Source organism: Homarus americanus, unplaced genomic scaffold (assembly GCF_018991925.1).
Source record: "Homarus americanus isolate GMGI-L3 unplaced genomic scaffold, GMGI_Hamer_2.0 scaffold50281, whole genome shotgun sequence".
NCBI lineage: Eukaryota > Metazoa > Arthropoda > Malacostraca > Decapoda > Nephropidae > Homarus > Homarus americanus.
In genome coordinates, this window is record NW_024742338.1 from 4,818,812 (window position 1) to 4,842,646 (window position 23,835).

The following is a 23,835-nucleotide window of genomic DNA, read 5'->3' on the forward strand; positions in this document are numbered from 1 at the left end:
TTAGATCAAATTTCATTGTAGTCTCATGTAACCTTCATAAAAATTTGGAAACAATTCTAGGTGAGCTTTATACAGTACTGTACTGTTTATATTGCTGTCTATTTGGTTTTATCTTTCACAAGTTACTTATATGCTTTAAATGTTCAAACATGAAAGTTTTATTAGTTAGATTGACAATAGTAAAATCTTCTGAGGGGAGGATTGGACTAAGTATTCATCTGGGAAGAGGACATCTTAGCCAAGGATGTTGGAAGTTGGAATAACCAGAGTAGAGGTGTAAGGTAATGAATGGCTAGAGAAATCAACCTGTTTGACCAAGAATTACAAACATTCCAATTCCTCCGAGAAACCAATGCCACTTCATCTCATTAAAGTATATTTTTAAAACAAAAGTGGCAGCAGAGGTGCAATTCATGCACAATGGAAATAACGAGCAAGAAATCCAACCCCAGTTGTGACAGTAGCCAGTGTACAAGGCTGATGGGTGGAACACTCATGACAATCTATAAAGGAATGTCTCCAACAACCCCCAATCTGTCAAGATATGTTTCATGGAACAATGATCCTCCAGGGCAACAAGTTAGATTTTTATCAAGATTTAATTTACACATGCCATTTAGTTACTATCAAACTAATTAATACTACATGTTCTTTTAGTTTTAGATGCCCTGTGTTTTAGCACCTTGGGTACAGGGGGTGTCTCTTTGCTGAATAAAATCATCTGGCGTTAGCCAAATCAAATATGAAAAGTGGTGTCCCATAGTGAAGGGGGTTAGCAGAGATAGTTTAGTAACTCTTTGGGTACAAGGGATCTCTCTCTTCTGAGTAAAATTGGCTGGCATTAGCCAAATCAACATCGTCAATGCTTTATGGCCATTTTCCATGCCTGCATTGGTTAGCTGTGATTACTTGATGGCAGCTGTCGGGTAAAACCAGAACGGGATGTCCCCAGTTTGGATTACTGTATACAGGCATGGAAATCCTACCTCCAGAAGGACCTAACATCCCTAGAAAAGTGCAGCACAGTGCAACTAAGATGATTCCAGAACTATGTCATTTCGATTATCCAAGTAAACTGAAGGCCTTATGACTAACAACCCTTCAGACAAGGCATAATACAGCAGTTCTCAGTGAAGCATTCAAAATCCTGAAAGGCTGGAAAATGTGAACCCAAGCCATTTCTTTTTGATGTCAAGCACCACCAACACGAGGGGACATAACTACAAGCTCATTAAGTTATCATGCAGAACGAACATAAGGAAATACTTCTTCACACAGAGGGTGATACACCTATGGAACAGTTTATCAGCCCAACTGTGAGATCACTAACAGTATTGGGCTTCAATTATCAAGAACAATGGAGGGATCTTATACAGGCCACTGGCTTCCTTCTCTTGGCATGGCCACCTTAAGTGGGTGATCATTAAGTAAATAAAGTTATAAGCAGTGGTATCTCTGTTAGCCAGAACAATTGGTGTAGAGCACGTCAGGGAATGAGAGATTTCCAGGCAATGGGACGACTTTCTCAAAGTTGGAAAAAATCCTTCATCCCTGAATTTTCCGGGTAACGTAAAAATTTTCTCAGAAGTTCCAGAAACTGTACATTAAATCGTCTCTCAAGCCCAGAAAAATATCCTCCATCCCCAAAATTTTCCGGGTATCGTAAATTTTTCTTGGAATTTCCGGAAAATGCACCTGATTTTCATTTCTCCAACCCAGAAGAAAAACACCCCCATCCCTGGAATTTTCTGGGTACAGGGTGCTGGAAAATTTTCTCAGAATTTTACAGAAAATATGCCTCGAAATTTTTTTCCAATGTTGGAATATTCCGGAAAATTCTGGCTTTGGGAATCATTTTACGAGAAAATTTCAATTCCAGCTATCGGAGAGTTCCAGTTATGAGAGATTCCGGCTAATGGAGATATTAATATCAAATTATTATTATTATTTATTATTAATATTACTACCAATTATTATAAAACTGTACCTTACAATATACTGTACAGTACAGTGACCCCTCGTTTAACGAACACCTCGGTCAACATAATTTCGATTAACGAACTGCCTTCCATAAGGATCTTCAATTCGGTTAACGAAGTTCTTACGAACCGACCTCAACATGTTTTCGCTTGCACTGACCGGGCAACCAGCTTTAGTATCAGTCTGCCAATACATTAATCGGTTCTAGGGCTTAAATTCCTTACTATTTTAGTAAATATCAAGAAGTTTATACTATTTAATAATTTTAAAAGTTTAATATTCAATTTTTTAGTCATTTTAACAATTATTGAACATAATTGAAGGTAAAGTGACTAGTTTAATGCGCGGCATCCAGCCTCTTGACACAGCAAACAGGAGTTAGTCTCTCTCTGTTTTCACTGGAGGTAACATCTTGCTTGAGACTCTCTTCAACTAAACGCTTTTTTTCTGTGTTTCCAAGCAAATTATTGGTCATTTTGAAATATATTTTACATATTGACAATATATAATGCAGTGGAGTGTTGATTTAAAGAAAATAATCTTGAATTACACCAAGAGAGCTAAAATTTTATGGGTGAAATGGCGCCATGGGGTGACTTCTTCCACCCCAATGCCTTCTCTTCTTCCTTCTCTTCCACCCCCATTCTAAATCCCATCATCATCATCATCATCCAGGAGCCTTCTACATACACACCTCAAAGTAAGTGAACTTTTCTACCATTTTTGTTGAATTTCGGAAATTTTCGGTGAGCTGGAACCAATTACCCAAAAACCCATTGAAACAATGGTTTCGGTTAACGAACTTTTCGGTTAACGAACGACCTTCTGGAACGGATTGAGTTCGTTAACGGAGGGGCGCCATTTCACCCATAAAATTTTAGCTCTCTTGGTGTAATTCAAGATTATTTTCTTTAAATCAACACTGCACTGCATTATATATTGTCAATATGTAAAATATATTTCAAAATGACCAATAATTTGCTTGGAAACACAGAAAAAAGCGTTTAGTTGAAGAGAGTCTCAAGCAAGATGTTACCTACAGTGAAAACAGAGAGAGACTAACTTCTGTTTGCTGTGTTAAGAGGCTGGATGCCGCGCATTAAACTAGTCACTTTACCTTCAATTATGTTCAATAATTGTTAAAATGACAAAAATTTAATATTAAACTTTTAAAATTATTGAATAGTATAAACTTCTTGATATTTACTAAAATAGTAAGGAATTTAATCCCTAGAACCGATTAATGTATTGGCAGACTGATACTAAAGCTGGTTGCCCGGTCAGTGCAAGCGAAAACATGCTGAGGTCGGTTCGTAAGAACTTCGTTAACCGAATTTTTTTTCGTTAACCGAATTGAAGATCCTTATGGAAGGCAGTTCGTTAATCGAAATTACGTTAACCGAGGTGTTCGTTAAACGAGGGGTCACTGTATATTGAAACTAATACAGTACAGGTAGCGTGTATATTTCATGTGTCTATATGAATACTGTACAGTAGTAAGTTTTGGTTTAAAATCGATAGGCTTAGGGAACAAAGTATTCCAAGTTACTGTACTGAAGCCGTCCAAAATCTAGTACTGTACAATAACATTATAACATAATACAGTAACACATATAACACAATTTAGCCAGCAACTTTTGTGGTGTCCGTTTACCTGTAAGATTAGCCTGGATGATGACACCCTGAAGAGAAGCCATGCATAATTTCCAGTCTGCCAAAGCAAACTGCTACTAAGGGATTGTCTGACATAAAGAACTGACTTTCTACAATACCAGTGAAGATATAGAAGCATCACGACTTTTATTCAAGAGACTTATGTGTGAAGAAGAGCTGTGCAATGCACGGTTTTTCTCATATACTGTATATGTTTCTAAAACGTTCTCGAGAGGTCGGGGTGCCGTCCCTAGACTGACCTCATGAGTACTGTACAGTACTCGGATTTGTGGATAGCAAACTGACAGATAACAAGGACTTGTTGTGCTGTGCCTATATTTTCTTTACTTTATTCTCAACTTCTTCTCAGCTTACTAGTCAATCAGGCAGTTGATCATTTTTTTAATACCTTATCTGGTATCTCATACTGTATAGAAGCATAACATTTGTAAAGGAAAAAGATAGGGATCTGCTTCAAAGTCCTATGGAAGTGTATAGAAGCACTGTCCTAATTCCTAGTGTGGGACACATTCTTCTTCTTTCACCATGAAGTGTTGACATGGTATGATTTTGACTAAGGTTCTTATCTTAAACACTATACACTGTATCAGTCCTACAATACTGTATCATATAACCTCACTTTTGTGCTTGTGTGTGTGTATAGCAGGTAAGTACGTATTTTCTTTTTACATTTATAAGGTGAAATTGTGGCTTGGTAATACCAGCTCATCTTTTGTCCAGGTCTTTCAAAACAGCATAACGATCTTTGCAACACAGACTGTGTGGCTTTAGGCAGTAGCTAAAGTTATTCTGTAGTGTTTTTAAGATGTGGTTGGCTCTGCCTTGTAAGGATGTCTTCAGTAACTTTTTTATGTATCACCTCCACCTTCCATTATTCCAGATATTACAGGTCATACACTCAAGAAATGTAGGTCCATGAAATACAGTGAGAGAATGAAGTATCTGCCCAGGGTTATGATAAATACATTGCAGAAAGGTTGAGCCATTCAACACACACATGTGTGGAGCCCATAAACAGTAGGCAGGCCTGTTGAACCATGGAAAGTGTTTGCCAGGTTTCATTATACTTTGGCCAAAGCTGGGAAGTTACTTCATTCTTTCACTGTGTACATGGATAAGGGTTGAAATGAGTGAGCTGGAGTCCCCTTCACCTCCTAATAGTCAGACCTTGGGTTGGTAAGATGTAATGACTGTGACTCGCAGTCTTGCCTTTATGGCTCACTTAGTTTTAAGAAAGGATGGGTTGCTAAGAATGACTCCTGATCTAAACACTTGACTGGCCATATTTGTAACCACCACATTACATCTACTGTATTAGATACATTGAAAAGCTCCTTATGGGCAGGGTTAAGCAAAGCTCTGACCACTGTGACTGCTAGTTACAGGCACATCTGCTCAAAATTCAATTCTCATACAGTCAACCCTCACTTTAGGCGGTTAATATAACCCACAGAGTACCGCGGAAAGTGAGAAATGCGTAAAGTGAACAACATAACATATGGGATTAATTCCAATAGAGACTGGCCCGACCCCCAAACTCCACTTTTTGACGACACACAACTACTGTATGTTGTAGTAAAAATTTTATCTTAACTTTATGATGGTATGCACAAACAAGTAATATAGAAGAGGTTAGGTTCGGAAAAATAAAGGTTAAGTTAGGAAAAATAAAGGTTAGGTTAGGAAAACTAAAAGTTAGGTTGAACACTTACGGTAGTAGAAGAGATGGGTCGGCGTACGGGGATGGAGGCTGGTTCCGAGGCAGAGGGCAGGCTACTGGCCCTCAGGTGAGTCACCATCACTGTCATCCACACTTGTCAGGGCCTCCCTGACAAATCCCTCAAAGTCATCTTCACTGTCTCTACCTCTGTCACTATCACTGGCTTGGGCTGGCTGTGGTGGGTTGCGGGCGAAGAACTCTGTTATGCTTTGCTGACGGCTGGTGTTTATGATGTTGTGATAAACCTTGAAGTAGGACTCCATAGTCTGCAACAGCTGGGTAGTGAAGATTTCATACCTGTTTGCGTCATGGTCGTCGGAAAGGAGGAGCTTGATTTTCTCGACACACTCGATGGCACCCCTTACATTACTATGGGATAAGCGGTGTTCTTCTTGGGATGACGCACCACCTGCCTCTTCACTGACGTCATCATCATCTACCATCTCGTCGGTAGTCACATCAGGATCCCTTATCACCTCCAGGATGTCGTCGTTGGTGGTCTCGGAGAAGCCTGCAGCTGTAACACTGCGCAGCTTCTCTGGCAAGGTCCACTGCTACTGCAACAGTCTGAACCTCACCAGTCACAGATTGACTCTGCCCTACGCCCGGAATGCCTTGCAACACATGTCTCCATGCGTGACGAACAGTTGCTACAGACAGCTGATCCCATGCCTCCACCAAGAAGTCCACAGCTTTCTTGATGTTAAATATTCTCCAGAATTGTTTGAAAAGTATTTTTTGCTCTACCAACTGTTGATCCTCATCTTCTTCGCTCTTGCTATCGGTGGTGGTGTCATTCAGGTTACGCAACTCTTCCCTGGTGTTAGTGTAGTCGTTCAGGAGCTGGAATTTTTTTGTTGGGAATGCAGCTTTTACATTACAGATTAACTCTTGGTCCATGGGCTGTAATATAGACGTAGTGTCCTGGTGCGTTGTCCAGCAGCAACAAAATCTTGAATGGCACATTCTGTTGCTCACAGAATTTCTTTACATCGGGAACGAAACAGTCATCAAACCAGGAGAGGGACAGTGTAGAGAACATCCACACCTTACGTGCGGTCAGCCAGTGGACATTTAGCTTGGTCATGTCCATGCTCTTGTAGGCGTGCGGCTTGCGGGCTGTGTGGATCACCGATAACTTGAGCTTACAGGTACCAGAGGCATTGGTGGTAAACAGGACGGTGATGCGCTCCTTCTGCATCTTCCGGCCCCGAATCTTGCTGGCATTCTTCACAACGAAGGTCTTGGAAGGTAGCTTTTTCCAAAAAAGACCAGATTCGTCCATGTTAAACACCTGGTCGTCGGTGTATTGTCCTTCCTCCATAATCTCACGTAAAAACGGAGGAAATTCCCTAGCCGCAGCACGGTCAGCACTAGCTTCTTCACCACCAATGTTTATATTGGTGATCTTGTTCCGCATCTTAAACCTCTGTAACCACCCAGAGGAAGCATTAAAGGGTTTGGGCTCTGTAATTCCCATCTTTCGTGACACTGCAGCATACAGTTCACGTGCGTACTCCTTAACAGAGCGCGTGTCGACCGCCATGTTCCATCGCGCCTGATGCACCAAGTAACTCACAAGTAATTTTTCCGTCTTGAGAAGCACCTGGTTGTGAAAATACTTGATCATAGAAGCACCTGTAGACTTTGTGATCTTCATGTACTCCTTTATCTTGGCTGCTTCCTTCTTTATCGTCCGGATCGTAGATTCGTTCACACCATGCTGGCGCGCCAAATTAACCTTTCTTGTTCCTTTCTCTAACTCTTGGATGATCTTGTACTTCACCTCGTAGCTTAAGGAACGTCGTGTCTTCTTGGGCTTAGGGCGGCTGGGTCCAGGCAAGGAAAGGTTTCTCTCTGGGGGCGGTGGTCTGGCGGAAGCCATTTTACAGAACAATGGATGCACGATTACACGGTGTGACCTGGAGGGATGAAACTGCCGCGGCTAGGTCAAGCGTCGTCTTTCCTCCCTCCCCCGGGTGGACACGTCATATTACTTTAAACCAATTACAGCTAGCAGCGGAGGGAGGTAGGGATGCATGGCCAATCACAGTCCGATACGTCATATGACGTCAGTGATAACGCAACAGAGACATGCACTGCGCAACCTTACAGCGCGGCTTGGCCAGGCGGAGGAGGGAGGAGGCGGGAGCAGGCGGGTGGGGCGAATCTAAAAATAGCGTCGAGCCGGACACTCTCCGCGTAAAGGGGTACACGCACTGCGGAATGTGAGCATCCTGGGTTCCGGCAGGGCACCGCGTAAACGTGGAAACGCGGAATGTGGGACCGCGTAAAGTGAGGGTTGACTGTATACATTTTGCACATAAAATTTCAAAAGTCAGTATTTTTTCTCTCTATAAGGAATTATGTATTGTAATAATAGCTTTATACTGTACCACCAGATTCTTAGGGGGCTGGGGAGATCCTCTATCCAAAACTGTTGTCCACTTGCAGACATCTTCACAAATATATTGACAGGCACATTTTTTTTTACCCGGGTCTGCAAATGTGATTGGGTAAAGAGCTGTTTTACATTTGTCTTATTCAATTAAATAATGTCTCATGGTGCTGATTGTAAGTGTCTTATGGTGCTGATTGTACAGTACCTTATGACACTGGTAAGCTCTGTCATGAGGTGTTCGTTGTGCTGTGAACTCGGCAAGGTCAGAGCCCCAATGTGCAGAATTATCGAGGGTTTCATATATATATATATATATATATATATATATATATATATATATATATATATATATATATATATATATATATATATATATATATATATATATATATATATATATATATATATATATATATATACATTGAACCCTCAATTTACGCGGTCAATTGAACCCACGGCGGCCCGCGTAAAGTGAGAAATGCATAAAGTGAACAACATAACATATGGGATTATAATTGAAATAGAGACCAAGCCGACCCCCAAACTCCACTTTTTCAGACACAATACCTACGTTGTAGTAAAAATAACTTCTTAATTTTATGATGGTATGCACACACAATTAATAATTAAGAGAAATACAGTGGGGTATGCTATAACGAACGGATCCAACTACAAATATTCCTATAACGAACGGTTTTACCTATGAAATTGAGAATGCTATAACGAACGAAACTCCTACAACGAACATTTTTTTTTTTTACTAATTTATTGTTTTTTTTATTACAAGTATTAATGATATTCTTTATTTCAGGGGTTTAGATGCATATTTATGCACTTTTTTACAATTTTTTAAATTTTATATTATATTTTTCAGTGTTAAGTGGTTGTATTTGGGGGCCTGGAACGGATTAATTCTATAACGAACGAATGCTATAACGAACAAGGTTCTAGAGCCAATTAGATTCGTTATAGCATACCCCACTGTATCAATAATATTAGGTTTTTTAACACTTACATTTGTAGAAAAGATGGCTGGGCACATGGGGATGGGGGGTTGGTTCCGAGGCAGAGGGCAGATTATTGGCCCTCACCTGTATCACTTGTATCAATTGTATCACTATCCACCACAGAGGCTTGCAGGGCCTCTTTGTCAAACCCCTCAAGGTCCATATAAGTCCATATCCTCACTATCATTATCACTGACTTGGGCCGGCTGTGGTGGGTGGCGGGTGAAGAACTCGGTAATGTTTTGATGACTGGGCAACCTTGTACGCACCCTGCCCGCCGCTCTCTGCGTAAAAGGGTACACACACCGCGGAAAGTGAGCATTCCGTGTTCGGCAGGGTACCGCGTAGAACGTGGAAACGCGTAAAGCGAGGGTTGACATATATATTTGATGGAAATACCTAGCTTTTGCCTTTATTCAAGACGCCTTGAATAAAGACGAAAGCTAAGGTACTCCGTTGTTTCCATTTTCCCGTGTGATTTTATCAAGATTTATCTTATCCACGCTTTCATTGTGGATTTACATGAAATATATATATATATATATATATATATATATATATATATATATATATATATATATATATATATATATATATATATATATATATATATATATATATATATATATATATATATATATATTTATATATGCACAGTCATGCGCCGCCTAACGTCCATCCGAACAACGTTCAATTGTATATACGTCCGTGGCCCATGAAAATAATATGGGGGGAAAAAAACATTCAGACAACGGGACGTAGCTGACGTAAGTGACCTTATAGCGGGCGCGGTCACGCATGCATCGCGTGTTCTTATAGATTGTGCTGCCAGGCGTATAATGATACAGTACAGTAACTATATACTGTATCCATAATATGTTTTGATAGATATAAGAAATGCCTATGTTACTGGTTTATGTTTTTTGGCTATTGTAGTATGCAGTACAGTACTTTTAATTTGATTTCCTTACTTATGAAATAAAAAGTTTACAAACTGTATAACAGTGTATATTTTGTTTTGCCTTTCGGCAGCGCCGCAACTCCGTGTATCGTGAGAGTTATTCCAGTGTCTTTTCATTTGATTTTATTAAAATCAATCCACCCTAAAGTTAATCATGGGTCCCAAACGCAGCTCAACCAGCCCTAGTAGTAGCAGCAGCAAGAAACAACTCAAGAGCATTGATTTGGAGGAGAAGCAGAAAATAATAAGACAGTGTGATGGCGGCAAATCTGTGAATGCTATCGCATGTGATTTCGGCATGTCGCACTCTACGATCACGACGATAATGAAAAACAGAGAGAAGATTCTTGAAGCGGTAAAAGGATCGGCTTCAATGAAGGCAACAAGCTTGACAAAGTTTCGAGAGGGACCGATATCGAATATGGAAATGATGCTGATGACCTGGATTGAAGACCAGACTCAAAAGCGAGTCCCACTCAGCACACTAACCATCACGGCCAAAGCAAAAAGTTTGTTCGAGATGTTGAAGCAACAAGCAGGAACGGACTATGACAAAGAGTTTTCCGCAAGCTCTGGCTGGTTTAAGCGCTTCAAACATCGCTATGGGCTTCATAACGTCAAAGTCAGCGGCTAGTCGGCGAGTGCAGATTCTACAGCAGCATCGGAATTCATCAATACATTGGACAGGCTTATTGTCGACGGAGCATATTTGCCCCAGCAAATAATTAATATGGACGAGACCTTGTTTTGGAAGAGGATGTCAGAAAGGTCATTCATACACAAGGAGGCCAAGTCGATGCCAGGCTTTATGGCATTCATGGACCGAGTGACTGTGATGTTGGGGGGGGGGGGTGTTACCGGATTCAAGTTGAAACCTTTTGTGGTGTGGCATAGCGAGAACCCCAGGGCTTTTAAAAAAATCAACAAACATACGTTGCCAGTGTATTATAGAGCCAACCAAAAGTCATGGATGACGCAAGCATTGGTCCAGGATGCCCTTCTCAACTGCTATGCTGGTGACCTCGAAAGATACTACATAGAAGAAGGGATAGAGTTCAAAATTTTGTTGATTTTGGACAATGCTCCAGGTCACCCCCCCTTCATTGGTGACCTCCACCTCAACATCAAAGTGGTTTTCCTGCCACCGAATACCACCTCTTTGATTCAGCCTTTGGATCAAGGGGTTAGTGCAGCTTTCAAGTCCTACTATCTCAGGAGGACCTTTGCAATGGCTATTTCTGCAACGGAGGATGACGAGAAGACACCGAAGGAGTTTTGGAGAGAATACAACATGTACCACTGCATCAAGAACATTGCTTGGGCCTGGAATGATGAACGGAGTGTGGAAAAACGTCTTGAAGAGATATGTGCACGATTTCAAGGGTTTTGAAACGGTCACAGAACTTGAGAAAATTGCGAACAATCTTGTGAACATGGCAAACGAGCTGAACCTCGGCATGGACGACGACGATATAGAAGAACTGCTAGAGGTTGTTCCTGAAGAACTAACCAACGAAGAGTTGTTAGAGTTACAGGAACATCGAATAGCTGAAGAAGAGACAAGGGAAAAGGAAAGTGAGGAGGAGAAGGAGGTGGAGGAGATACTGAAGAAGTTCATTGTAAATGGGTTATCTAAATTCTTCGCCGACCTTAACACTCTGCTGTAGAGATGGACCCCAACACTAAACGCTTCTCACTCATAGAGAGGAATGCACACGCAGTGTTTGCTGCATATCGTCAAATCTACGAGGAGAAGAAACAGCAGACAAAACAAAGAACGCTCGACATTTTCATAAAAAAAAAAAGTCATCCCCACGACGAACCTCAGCCAGGCCCCTCACACGCTACAGATGATAGCGTCAACTGAGGAACCTTTGTATGAAATTGATAGCAGTGACAGTGATGTTGATGATCCCGGAATGGCTTAAAAATTTTGTAATATATATGTATAAGTCTTGTAACTAGACTTAAACAACATAAATATAGTGTTAGGACAGGCCAGGAATCCAATGCTCTGTTTGTTCATTTGAGGGATAACAAGCATTGCATTGACTGGGATAATGCCTCCTCAATATTACCTTGTAATTCAATTGATAGTAGGAACATCATAGAATCTAGTCTCATTAAACATACCGAAGCATTCAACATGAATTTGAGTAATGGCATGTACAAACTGGACAATTTTGTAATTAAGAAGATTTGTAACCAGGTGAGAAGGTTGGGTCACCTTACCCTCTGACCTGACTACCGACCGTTGCTGTGCTATTTAAAGATTAGTAGGGTCATTACCTAATACCTGACCATTGTAGACCTGGTCTCACCCTCCTCTGTATATATACACCTTGTTTTGTACTCCTCTTTAGTCTGTACTCACCCCTGAAGATGTGAATTACACGAATATATATATATATATATATATATATATATATATATATATATATATATATATATATATATATATATATATATATATATATATATATATATATATATATATATATATATATATATATATATTCTGCAATTACGCGGTCAATTGAACCCACGGAGGCCTGCGTAAAACGAGAAACGCGTAAATGAAATAACAGAACATATGGGATTAATTGAAATAAAGACTGGGCCGACCCCAAACTCCACTTTTTCTGACACAATACATACATTGTAGTAAAAATAACATCTTAATTTTATGGTAGTATGCACACACAATTAATAATTAAGAGAAATATCAATAATATTAGGTTTTTTAACACTTACGTTAGTAGAAAAGATGGGTCGGCACACGTGGATGGCGGCTGGTTCCGAGGCAGAGGGCAGATTAGTTGCCCTCCGGTGAATCACTTTCACTACTCGCAGAGGTTTGCAGGGCCTCCCAGACAAACCTCTCAAAATCCATATCCTCACTGTCAATATCACTATCACTGACTTGGGCTGGCTGTGGTTGTGGTGGGTTGCGGGCGAAGAAGTCTTTAATACTACGTTGACAACTAGCATTGATGTTGTCGAGATAGATCTGGATATACGGCTCCATAACTTTCGTCAGATGGTTATTAGACACTTCATACCGATGCTTGTCTGGGTCGTTGTCAAGGATGAGCTTAAGTTTCTCCCCCAACTCGATGATTTCCTTCACATTATCATGGCTTGGTCCAGGTAATTCAATGATTTTCTCTGGTGGTGGGGGTCCCGTGGAAGCCATTGTGAGTTGTGAGGGGAATAGCGGGCACAAGAGACAACTGTATACACAGACTGAGAACAATGAGACAGGCCCGGCTAGGTCAGTGACTTCTACCCTCTGGTGGCAGAGCATGTTATGTTACATTAGACCAATCACAGCTAGCGGCGGAGGGAATGCGTGGGTGGTAAGGATGCGTGGCCCAATCACAGTCCGATACGTCATATGACATCAGCGATGACATAAGAGCGGCCTAATGCGCACCACTCACCACGCCGCTTCCCGCGTATGGTTAAGAATGGACCGCGTGGGTAAAAAATGGTGTGGCGGTCTGGACCTCTCCAGCCGCTCTCCGCGTAAATGACCAAACAACTCATAACAAAATCCGAGTAAATGCAGACTTTACTGTATATATATATATATATATATATATATATATATATATATATATATATATATATATATATATATATATATATATATATATATATATATATATATATATATATATATATATATATATATATATATATATATATATATATATATATATATATATATATATATATATATATATATACAGTATTACCCCGCTTAACGCGCTTTCACTTAACGCGTTTTCGCATATACGCGGTGCCTTGCCAAAGCTGAACTTTCACTTAACGCAGCATTTTTCATCATATACGCGGTGAGTGTCCAGCTCGAGAGCTATTTTTAGATTCGCACCACCCCCCACCCGCCACCCTGCCTGACTGCCTGTTTTAGCTCATAAAATTCATACAAATTACCCAGCCAGAATATAATTTACATTGCTGGAATTCTTATAATTTGTTGATCATTTTGAATATAAACAACATATATTTTGCATTAAACATACAATTTTTAGATAAAAATTGTTCTCTAGGTAATTATGTTATCTTTTGTCCAAAATATATGACATTTATATTCAAAATATTCCTGGTCTTACAAGGAATCCAGCAATGTCAATTATATTATCCTAACTTTAGTTTGAGGTATTATTTATTAAAATTTAGTGGTTATCCCACACATCTCCTTGGGACGGTTGGTGGGGGGGAGGGAGGGACCGACCGACCATCTGTTACCCCGTGAAGAATTATTTTTTTTTTTATTAACTGAAGATATTTGTTTTAGCTCATAAAATTCATACAAATTACCCGGTCAGAATATAATTTACATTGCTGGAATTCTTATAATTTGGTGATCATTTTGAATATAAACATCATATATTTTGCATTAAACATACAATTTTTAGATAAAAATTTTTCTCTAGGTAACTATGTTATCTTTTGTGCAAAATATATGACATTTATATTCAAAATATTCCTGGTCTTACAAGGAATCCAGCAATGTCAATTATATTATCCTAACTTTAATCTGAGGTATTATTTAATACTAAATGTTAAAAACTCTGGAAGGGAGGATTGGTGGGGGGTGGGGTTGGGACTGACCGCGCGGTTGGAAGAGGGGGGGGAGGCAAGGTGGGGTACTTTGATTGACAGATAGTGTCCTGAAGATTATTATTTTTTTATTAACTGAAGATATTTGTTTTAGCTCATAAAATTCATACAAATTACCCGGTCAGAATATAATTTACATTGCTGGAATTCTTATAATTTGGTGATCATTTTGAATATAAACATCATATATTTTGCATTAAACATACAATTTTTAGATAAAAATTTTCTCTAGGTAACTATGTTATCTTTTGTGCAAAATATATGACATTTATATTCAAAATATTCCTGGTCTTACAAGGAATCCAGCAATGTCAATTGTATTATCCTAACTTTAGTTTGAGGTATTATTTATTAAAATTTAGTGGTTTCCCCCAAGCAGTGTAGTGTGAGAGGGGGAGGGAGTTGAGTCCATTATTTGAATGGACATTAACTTGTCAACTGTATTTCTCTATTTCTCTTAAGTATTAATTGTGTGCATGTACCATCATAAAATTAAGATGTTATTTTTACTACAACATAGGTATGTGCCTTCAAAAAGTGGAGTTTGGGGGTCGGGCCGGTTTCTATTGGAATTAATCCCATATGTTCTGTTGTTCACTTAACGCGGATTTCACTTAACGCGGGGCCCTCTGAGTTCAATTGACCGCGTTAAGTGGGGTACAACTGTGTGTGTATATATATATATATATATATATATATATATATATATATATATATATATATATATATATATACACACCTAGACCCCGACTTACGACGGGGTTAGGGACCCAAATCCAGGTCGTAAGTCCGACATGGTTGTAAGTCCGACATAGATAAAAAAAAAAATTTTTTTTAATAAAAAATCTACAATGAAATACAGTACAGTAAAAGTAATGAATAATGATGAATTGATACAGTACAGTGAAAGTAATAAATAATAAGGAATGGATACAGTGTGACTGAGCACTTAACCTTTAATGTAGTCAGCTGAATGCACATGGGGCCCCCATAATTTTCTAATTATACATGGAGACTACATTAACTGGAAACGTTTCGGTATAGAAAATGCGTGTGTCATTTAAATTATTATTTTTTTATCTATATCTGAGGCGGTCGTAAGTCCCGACGGTCGTAAGTCCACGTAGTCGTAAGTCGGGGTCTAGGTGTATATATATATACAGTCAACCCTCACTTTACGCGGTCCCATATTCCGCGTTTCCACGTTTACGAGGTGCCCTGCCAGAACCCAGGATGCTCACATTCCGCGGTGGGTGTATCCCTTTACACGGTGAAGTATAATTTTTTTTTTTATTTAGCTCATAAAATTCATACAAATTATCCGGCCAGAATATAATTTACATTGCTGGAATTCTTACAATTTGATGATCATTTTGAATATAAACATCATAGATTTTGCATTAGACATACAAATTTTAGATGTAATGTTTACTCTGAGTAAATATGTTATCTTTTGTGCAAAATATATGACATTTATATTCAAAATATTCCTGGTCTTACAAGGAATCCAGCAATGTCAATTATATTATCCTAACTTTAGTCTGAGGTATTATTTATTACTAAAAAGGTAAATATTCTGGTTTTCCCACACATTTATCTGGTAGGGAGGGTTGATGGAGGGTGGGGGGGAGGGAGGGACCGACCGACCATCTGGCACGGTGTGAAGAATATTTTTTTTTTATTAACTTTAGATATTTGTTTTAGCTCATAAAATTCATACAAATTACCCGGCCAGAATATAATTTACATTGCTGGAATTCTTACAATTTGATGATCATTTTGAATATAAACATCATAGATTTTGCATTAGACATACAAATTTTAGATCTAATGTTTACTCTGAGTAAATATGTTATCTTTTGTGCAAAATATATGACATTTATATATTCAAAATGTTCCTGGTCTTACAAGGAATCCAGCAATGTCAATTATATTATCCTAACTTTAGTCTGAGGTATTATTTGTTACTAAAAGTTAAAATTAGTTTTTTCACCCAACATTTCTCTGGTAGGAAGGGAAGGTGGGGGGTGGGGGAAGTTGGGGTACTTTGATTGACAGATAGTGTCGTGAAGAATATTTTTTTTTTATTAACTGAAGATATTTTAGCTCATAAAATTCATACAAATTACTGGACCAGAATATAATTTACATTGCTGGAATTCTTACAATATGATGATCATTTTGAATATAAACATCATGGATTTTGCATTAGACATACAAATTTTAGATCTAATGTAATAATTTGGTTTACACAAAGCGAGTATTACAAATTTTAGATCTAATGTAATAATTTGGTTTACACAAAGCGAGTATTTTATCTTTTGTGCAAAATATATGAAGTTTACATTCAAAATATTCCCTGACCTGCAAGGAATCCAGAAATGTCAATTATTTTATCCTAACTTTAGTCTGAGGTATTATTTATTACTAAACGTTAAAATCTAGTGTTTCACCCAATCATTTCTCAGAGAGGTAGGGACCAGTGAGCTGGGAAGAGGCAGGGGGGGATTTGAGTCTATTATTTGAATGGACATTAACCTGGCGACTGTATTTCTCTTAAATATTAATTGTGTGAGCATACCATCATAAAATTTAGATGTTATTTTTGCTACAACATAGGTATTGTGTCGGAAAAAGTGGAGTTTGGCGGTCGGGCCAGTCTCTATTGGAATTAATCCCATATGTTCTGTTGTTCCATTTACGCAGATTTCACTTAACACGGAACCCTGTGGGTTCAATTGACCGCGTAAATCGGGGTACTACTGTATATATATATATATATATATAGTATATATATATATACTGTATATATATATATATATATATATATATATATATATATATATATATATATATATATATATATATATATATATATATATATATTCTAGTGCTGTTGATTTGGTAGAGCTAATCCTTATAGATCCTATACAGAGTTAAGCTATATATATATATATATATATATATATATATATATATATATATATATATATATATATATATATATATATATATATATATATATATATATATATATATATATATATATATATATATATATATATACAGTGGGGTATGCTATAACGAATCTAATTGGTTCTAGAACCTTGTTCGTTATAGCATTCGTTCGTTATAGGATTCGTTCATTCCAGGCCCCCAAATACAACCACTTAACACTGAAAAATATAATATAAAATTGTAAAAATTGTAAAAAAGTGCATACATATGCATCTAAACCCCTGAAATAAAGAATATCATTAATACTTGTAATAAAAATCAATAAATTAGGGAAAAAAATTTTTTAATAATGTTCGTTGTAGGAGTTTCGTTCGTTATAGCATTCTCAATTTTATAGGTAAAACCGTTTGTTATAGGAATATTCATAGTAGGATCCGTTCGTTATAGCATACCCCACTGTATATATAAATATATTTCATGTAGATCCACAATGAAAACGTGGATAAGATAAATCTTGATAAAATCACACGGGAAAAGGGAAACAACGGAGCACCTTAGCTTTCGTCTTTATTCAAGACATCTACAGATGCAACTGCCTCTGAAGATGTCTTAAATAAAGACAAAAACTAAGGTGCTCCGTTGTTTCCCTTTTCCCGTGTGATTTTATCAAGATATATATATATGTTTATTCTACTCTGGTCAATTTGCTGGTTCCAAACAAGCCCAAAGACTCCTCACTGATTCAGATTATCAAGATTCTGAAGCAACATTTTGACCCTGCTCCACTTGAGATCGCTGAAAGTTACAAATTTGGCACAAGAGATAGAGGTAAAGATGAATCAGTAAGTAATTATATAGTAGCTTTGAAGAAATTATCCATTCACTGTAACTTTGGACAGTTCTTGAACCGAGCTCTAAGAGACAGGTTTGTAATAGGCCTGAATTATGAAAAAATACAGAATAAGTTAATGAACACCACTAACTTAACTTTTGAAAGTACATGTCAGATAGCTACGAGTATGGAATTGGCCGAGAAAAACACCATAGAATTTGTTCCCAATGCTGGTAGTGAAACAGTTGGCAGTAGTGGCTCAGTGTGTAAACTAACTGTAGCTAAAAGGAATAATTATACCACAAAACAAAGAACAAATGCTGATTTAAAATGTAAGAGGTGCCGAGGGAAACATGAAAGCTTTCAGTGTAAGTTCAAGAATTCAAAATGTTACAATTGTCAACGTATTGGACATATTGCTCCTGCCTGTGAGGTGATAAAGGTAGAGTACATGCCGTTGAAGGTGGAGAGAAGGAAATGAAAAACAGTATTCATGAGAGTGTTAGTAATTTTGGATCTGATAATGATGAGAGTGCCCATGTGTTTACTATTTACACCAGTCATGAAGAGAAAGTTAAACATAGGTACAATGTGGACTTGTGTATTAATGACACACCTGTAACCATGGAAGTGGATACTGCAGCTGATTTCTCCATAATGAGTAAAGATATGTATGAGAAACTATTTACACATGTGCCTTTAGAAGACTCAGGTGTCAAGGTGAGAACTTATACCGGAGAGATTTTGTATATATACAGTATTACCCCGCCTAACGTGGTTTCACTTAACGCGTTTTATCATATACGCGGTGCCTCGCCAGAGCTGAACTTTCACTTAACACGGATTTTTTCCACATATACGCGGTGAGTGTCCGGCTCGGACGCTATTTTTAGATTTGCCCCACCGCCACCCTGCCTGACTGCCTGTTTTAGCTCATAAAATTCATACAAATTACCCGGTCAGAATATAATTTACATTGCTGGAATTCTTATAATTTGGTGATCATTTTGAATATAAACATCATATATTTTGCATTAAACATACAAATTTTAGATAAAATTTTTCTCTAGGTAACTATGTTATCTTTTGTGCAAAATATATGACATTTATATTCAAAATATTCCTGGTCTTACAAGGAATCCAGCAATGTCAATTGTATTATCCTAACTTTAGTTTGAGGTATTATTTATTAAAATTTAGTGGTTTTCCCCCAAAAATTTCTCAGAGAGGGAAGAGCCGGCAGTGTAGTGTGTGAGGGGGAGGGAGTTGAGTCCATTATTTGAATGGACATTAACTTGGCGACTGTATTTCTCTATTTCTCTTAAGTATTAATTGAGTGCATGTACCATCATAAAATTAAGATGTTATTTTTACTACAACATAGGTATGTGCCATCAAAAAGTGGAGTTTGGGGGTCGGGCCGGTTTGTATTGGAATTAATCCCATATGTTCTGTTGTTCACTTAATGCGGATTTCACTTAACACGGGACCCTCTGGGTTCTATTGACCGCGTTAAGTGGGGTACAACTGTATATATATATATATATATATATATATATATATATATATATATATATATATATATATATATATATATATATATATATATATATATATATATATATATATTTTCTAGTGCTGTTGGTTGGTAGAGCCCAATCCTTATGGATCCTGCTCTGAGTTAAACTAACCACTAGGATTGGGACTCAGTCTTTAATCAATCAAGTCCTAATGGGCTCCATTAGGTGAAGATGGGACCTTTATGAGATGTACAGCCAATGTGTTTGGCTTCTTGTCTTGTGCCTCCCAAAGTGTTTGTTGTGATCTTTTTATACCGTAACTGGTTTGAGTTATATAGTGGAACACTATGACACTGTATCTCAGGTAATTCCCTTTTGGGAGTAATTTTAGAACTGTGACCATAATGTTTATTAAATCTTCAATACACTTTTAATGTTTAATGTTAGCACCCGTTTAGGATTTAGTATTAGATATATATGACCACTTTTTTTTTCTTCTACTACTCTGCTTTTGCTAACTTTTGAAGTTCTGTCTTTCAGATGAGCAACGGGAACCATGTATGTCATCTGTGAAGAACTTATGGGGGCGCGTAGGATGCACAAGGCACAATGACCCACGGCCAGAATACATGCCTGTCTTGGTGTGACAATAGCTGTAACAAGGGCTGTGACCTGAGAATTGGAACCTTCCTTCTAGGCTGGACCTGATGAGAGGTGGCCCAGATTCTTTGTGAATTCTCTGATTAGTGATGTACTGAAGGTGATCTGGTCACCATTAAGCTTTATAAAATGAAGTTGTCCTTGAGATGTGAACTGTAATACTGTATAACCAATTGATTTTTGTCTGATGCAGAGAGATGAGACTTAAAAACTGTTTAGAGTCTTTTAGAAGTACTGTACTGGACTGTACTGTATAGAAATAAATGAGCATTGAGAAGATTTGCAAAAAAGCATGTTTAAAAGATTACAGTACAGTATTATCAAAATTGTGTTGCATAGAAAGTATATACAGTAGTTGGTAATTTATGGACCTCACTAGGTATAGTAAGTATATTTGCTGCAGATAAAGAAAAGTCATATGAAATCCGAAGCATCTAATTAATATTTCAACATGTAATGTGAAACAAAGTTGATAAGAAAATCCAATAATTATTATTTAATGAAGATCTTATTTGGATAAATTTTTTTTATTTAATAGGGTAAATTAAAATTCAGAATATTACTAGTTTTCTCTCTTGCAACTTTCATCAGAACAATTTGGTTCATCAGACAAACTTTAATGTAATCTCTCAACACAATAACTTTATAGGTCACTTCCTTACCCCAAGAGAGAGTTTCAGGCTACATCGGTACAGTATTAGTCAGTACATTATCTTGACCAAGTTGTACGTGAAAGGGAGCTGTCAGCTGTACACACTACAGTACAGTACCTGGACTAACTGAATACTGAAATGTATGTCATGTACTGTTGTATCTATTATAATTGAAAAGAGTTTGGCATTTAAAATTGCCTTGGTCTGATTGTAAGGTCTGATATTTACTCTCATGTGACATATAATCTACCACTACTGCACGCTTGATGGCACACGCTGCAGTTATAACTCTGCATTATCATATTATATGGCCACTTCTTCACTGGTCAACTTACTGATGCATCATTGACTCAGTGGCACTTTGTGTCTGTGTTAATTATTTATTGTTAGTCAGTGCCAATGACCTTCACTTGAGTGACTGTAGTTCAGTGTTAACATCAAGCTGTTGTTGTTATTCATTCATTTATTTTATACCAGATTTTTTTTTATGTCATCCTGTTATTGTAAACTGACATGATTAGAATTTGATAGATGCTTCTCTTTAAACCTGATTTGAAGGACTTGTGAAATTTGATTACCGTAGACATAAATTTAATGGGGTAAAATATTAAGAGAATTAGCTAATGACGTGGCAAGACCTTAGAAACTTGTTTATTATGGCAAGGCGCAGAAAATCTAACATGTCCTTTATTACTTACTGTAATGAACCTAGAGTGGTGAAGAGGATAAAGTAAAGTAAAATATGAACTGTGACCAATATGGACAAAATGATGCATATGCGGCATGAAAAATACACTGTGAAGGACTTTGGGATAAAAAGAGTGTCCACATGTTATATTAAAGACATTTGGACTGAATGGAAGAGTAACCTGCAAGACATACTATTACTGTGTACAAGATTAACTGAGGTTCGTGGGATACAAGTAATAGATTTGCAGAGTTGTAGGAGACATGTGCGACTTGGGAGACTGCATGGCACCTAATTTCTGAGAATTGTATACTGTATGTTGGACTTGTGGACCCTTATAAGACATGAGGGAAATTTGGACTAAATTAGACATGAGGACTAAGGATTCATGCACTATGTAAATTGATTACCGCTAAATAATTTGATACAACAAACTCTTTAGATTTTGAAGTTATTATAAAGAAATGATTGTATTTTGATGGTTGACAAACTCACTTGGCGTGAGCACAAATTCCATGATTTACTAACTTATATCAAACTGAAGTCAATTACCAGTAATTTCAATATTACCATCTACCATTTTGATGTAACAATTTGTTAAGATTAATCCAATTACCGTACTGTACAGTTCTTATTTTTGTAGCTTGTATTTTTCAGACTTTCAAAATGCTAGAATTGTTGATTCACAAATGAACTTAGTGCCTAGGTAGGGCAACTTATTGCCAATGTAGGGTAACTTACTGTCCTTTAGGATAATTTGACATCTTGTCGAAATAACTGGATACTGTATGCTGCTGGGAAGCTTTCTTATATTTTACATTATTATTTTGGCTTATTTAGGACTCTGAAATAATTATATAAGATTTAGATTGGTTTATTTCACAACTTATCTCAAATGAGCATTATACAACTTCAACTCAGTGACTTGTTACATCAATCAGTAATCTTTGTACTGTATTTCACTAAAGTAATTTGATAACTCAGTCATTAGAGCCATACTGTACTCTATTCTATTAATATACTAACTTTGCCATTTCAATTTCTCACCAAATTAATTTAGGTGTCTTCCTTGGCTCTATGTCTCAATTGAGTTATTTAGTGTCTCAGTGTGATGCTCATGTAACCCAAGTCTTATTTAAGCATTGTAATGGCTCACATATTACCTCATTTGGTCATCCTAAGTGTCTCAGTAACTTTGTGACTTGTTGACATATATATATATATATACTGTATGTAAAATAGCCCCTACGGTAAAATACAGAAAGTATACATAAATTAATATTGCATCAAACTAACTGAACAATTATTGATATACCTGTAGTAATTATCCATGTTAGTTTGGCAACTGAAGTATTTTCCTTGCTTTTTTGTTTCAATTAGTGACCAAATAAAATTTATGAAGAAAGACAATTAGTACAGTACTGTACTGTACTATATAAATCCTATATTATTTAGCATTTTTCTATGTGTAGTAAATTATTTGTGGGCAAGATGGAAATGAATTTATGAGAGCCTTGCAAAACCAGTGCACAAATTGTTTTTAACACCTGTGCTGTATCACCGCCATAATTAGAAAAAATACAAGAGATCTTGCAGATGTTAGTCAGTGTTGACTCACCAGTGGTTCATAATACATATCAATATAGCACTGTTTATGTAAAGTCCATTACCCTATATAAAACTGTATAGGTTTGATCATGTCCAAATGAGTTGCCGCTTGTGTGAAGGAATATACAGTACTGTAGTTTTGCCAATGACATGACTGCAAAGCTGATTCAAGTGTGCATAATAATAGTTCTGGTTATGTTGTGGCCACTGTGCTGCCTCCGTTGTTCAGGATCATAAGTGTATCTACATATCTACCACAAGTACTGACTAGTATGCTGGATAGTGTGTGTAGTTTTGATATGACCTCTGTTGGTTTGGAAAACTTTCTACAAACTAGCAGTGAAATCGTATTTGACAGAAGATTAGCACTTGTTGATGGGCTGTTTATTTTGTTGCCAGTACAGGTATTATGTAATATGAGTGCAGTAATCATACTGGATAATAAAATGTTAGTTTCATTATCCTTATGACATGTCTTTTGGTGTATGTGGGGATAAAACTGAAGATTTAGTACACTTACACT

At 37.3% G+C, this 23,835-nt stretch overlaps 1 protein-coding gene across 2 annotated transcripts in view; it reads left to right on the top strand.

Annotated features, from left to right (window-relative positions):
* Window positions 1-23,759, top strand: part of LOC121876811 (nicotinamide/nicotinic acid mononucleotide adenylyltransferase 1-like) — a 162,915-nt gene extending 139,156 nt beyond the window's left edge. For both annotated transcript variants that reach the window (XR_006090819.1, XR_006090820.1), the window contains exon 9: window positions 20,244-23,759. The gene's annotated coding sequence lies outside the window, so the exon portion shown is untranslated. The remainder of the gene's footprint in view (window positions 1-20,243) is intronic.
* The last annotated feature ends 76 nt before the right edge of the window (window positions 23,760-23,835 follow it).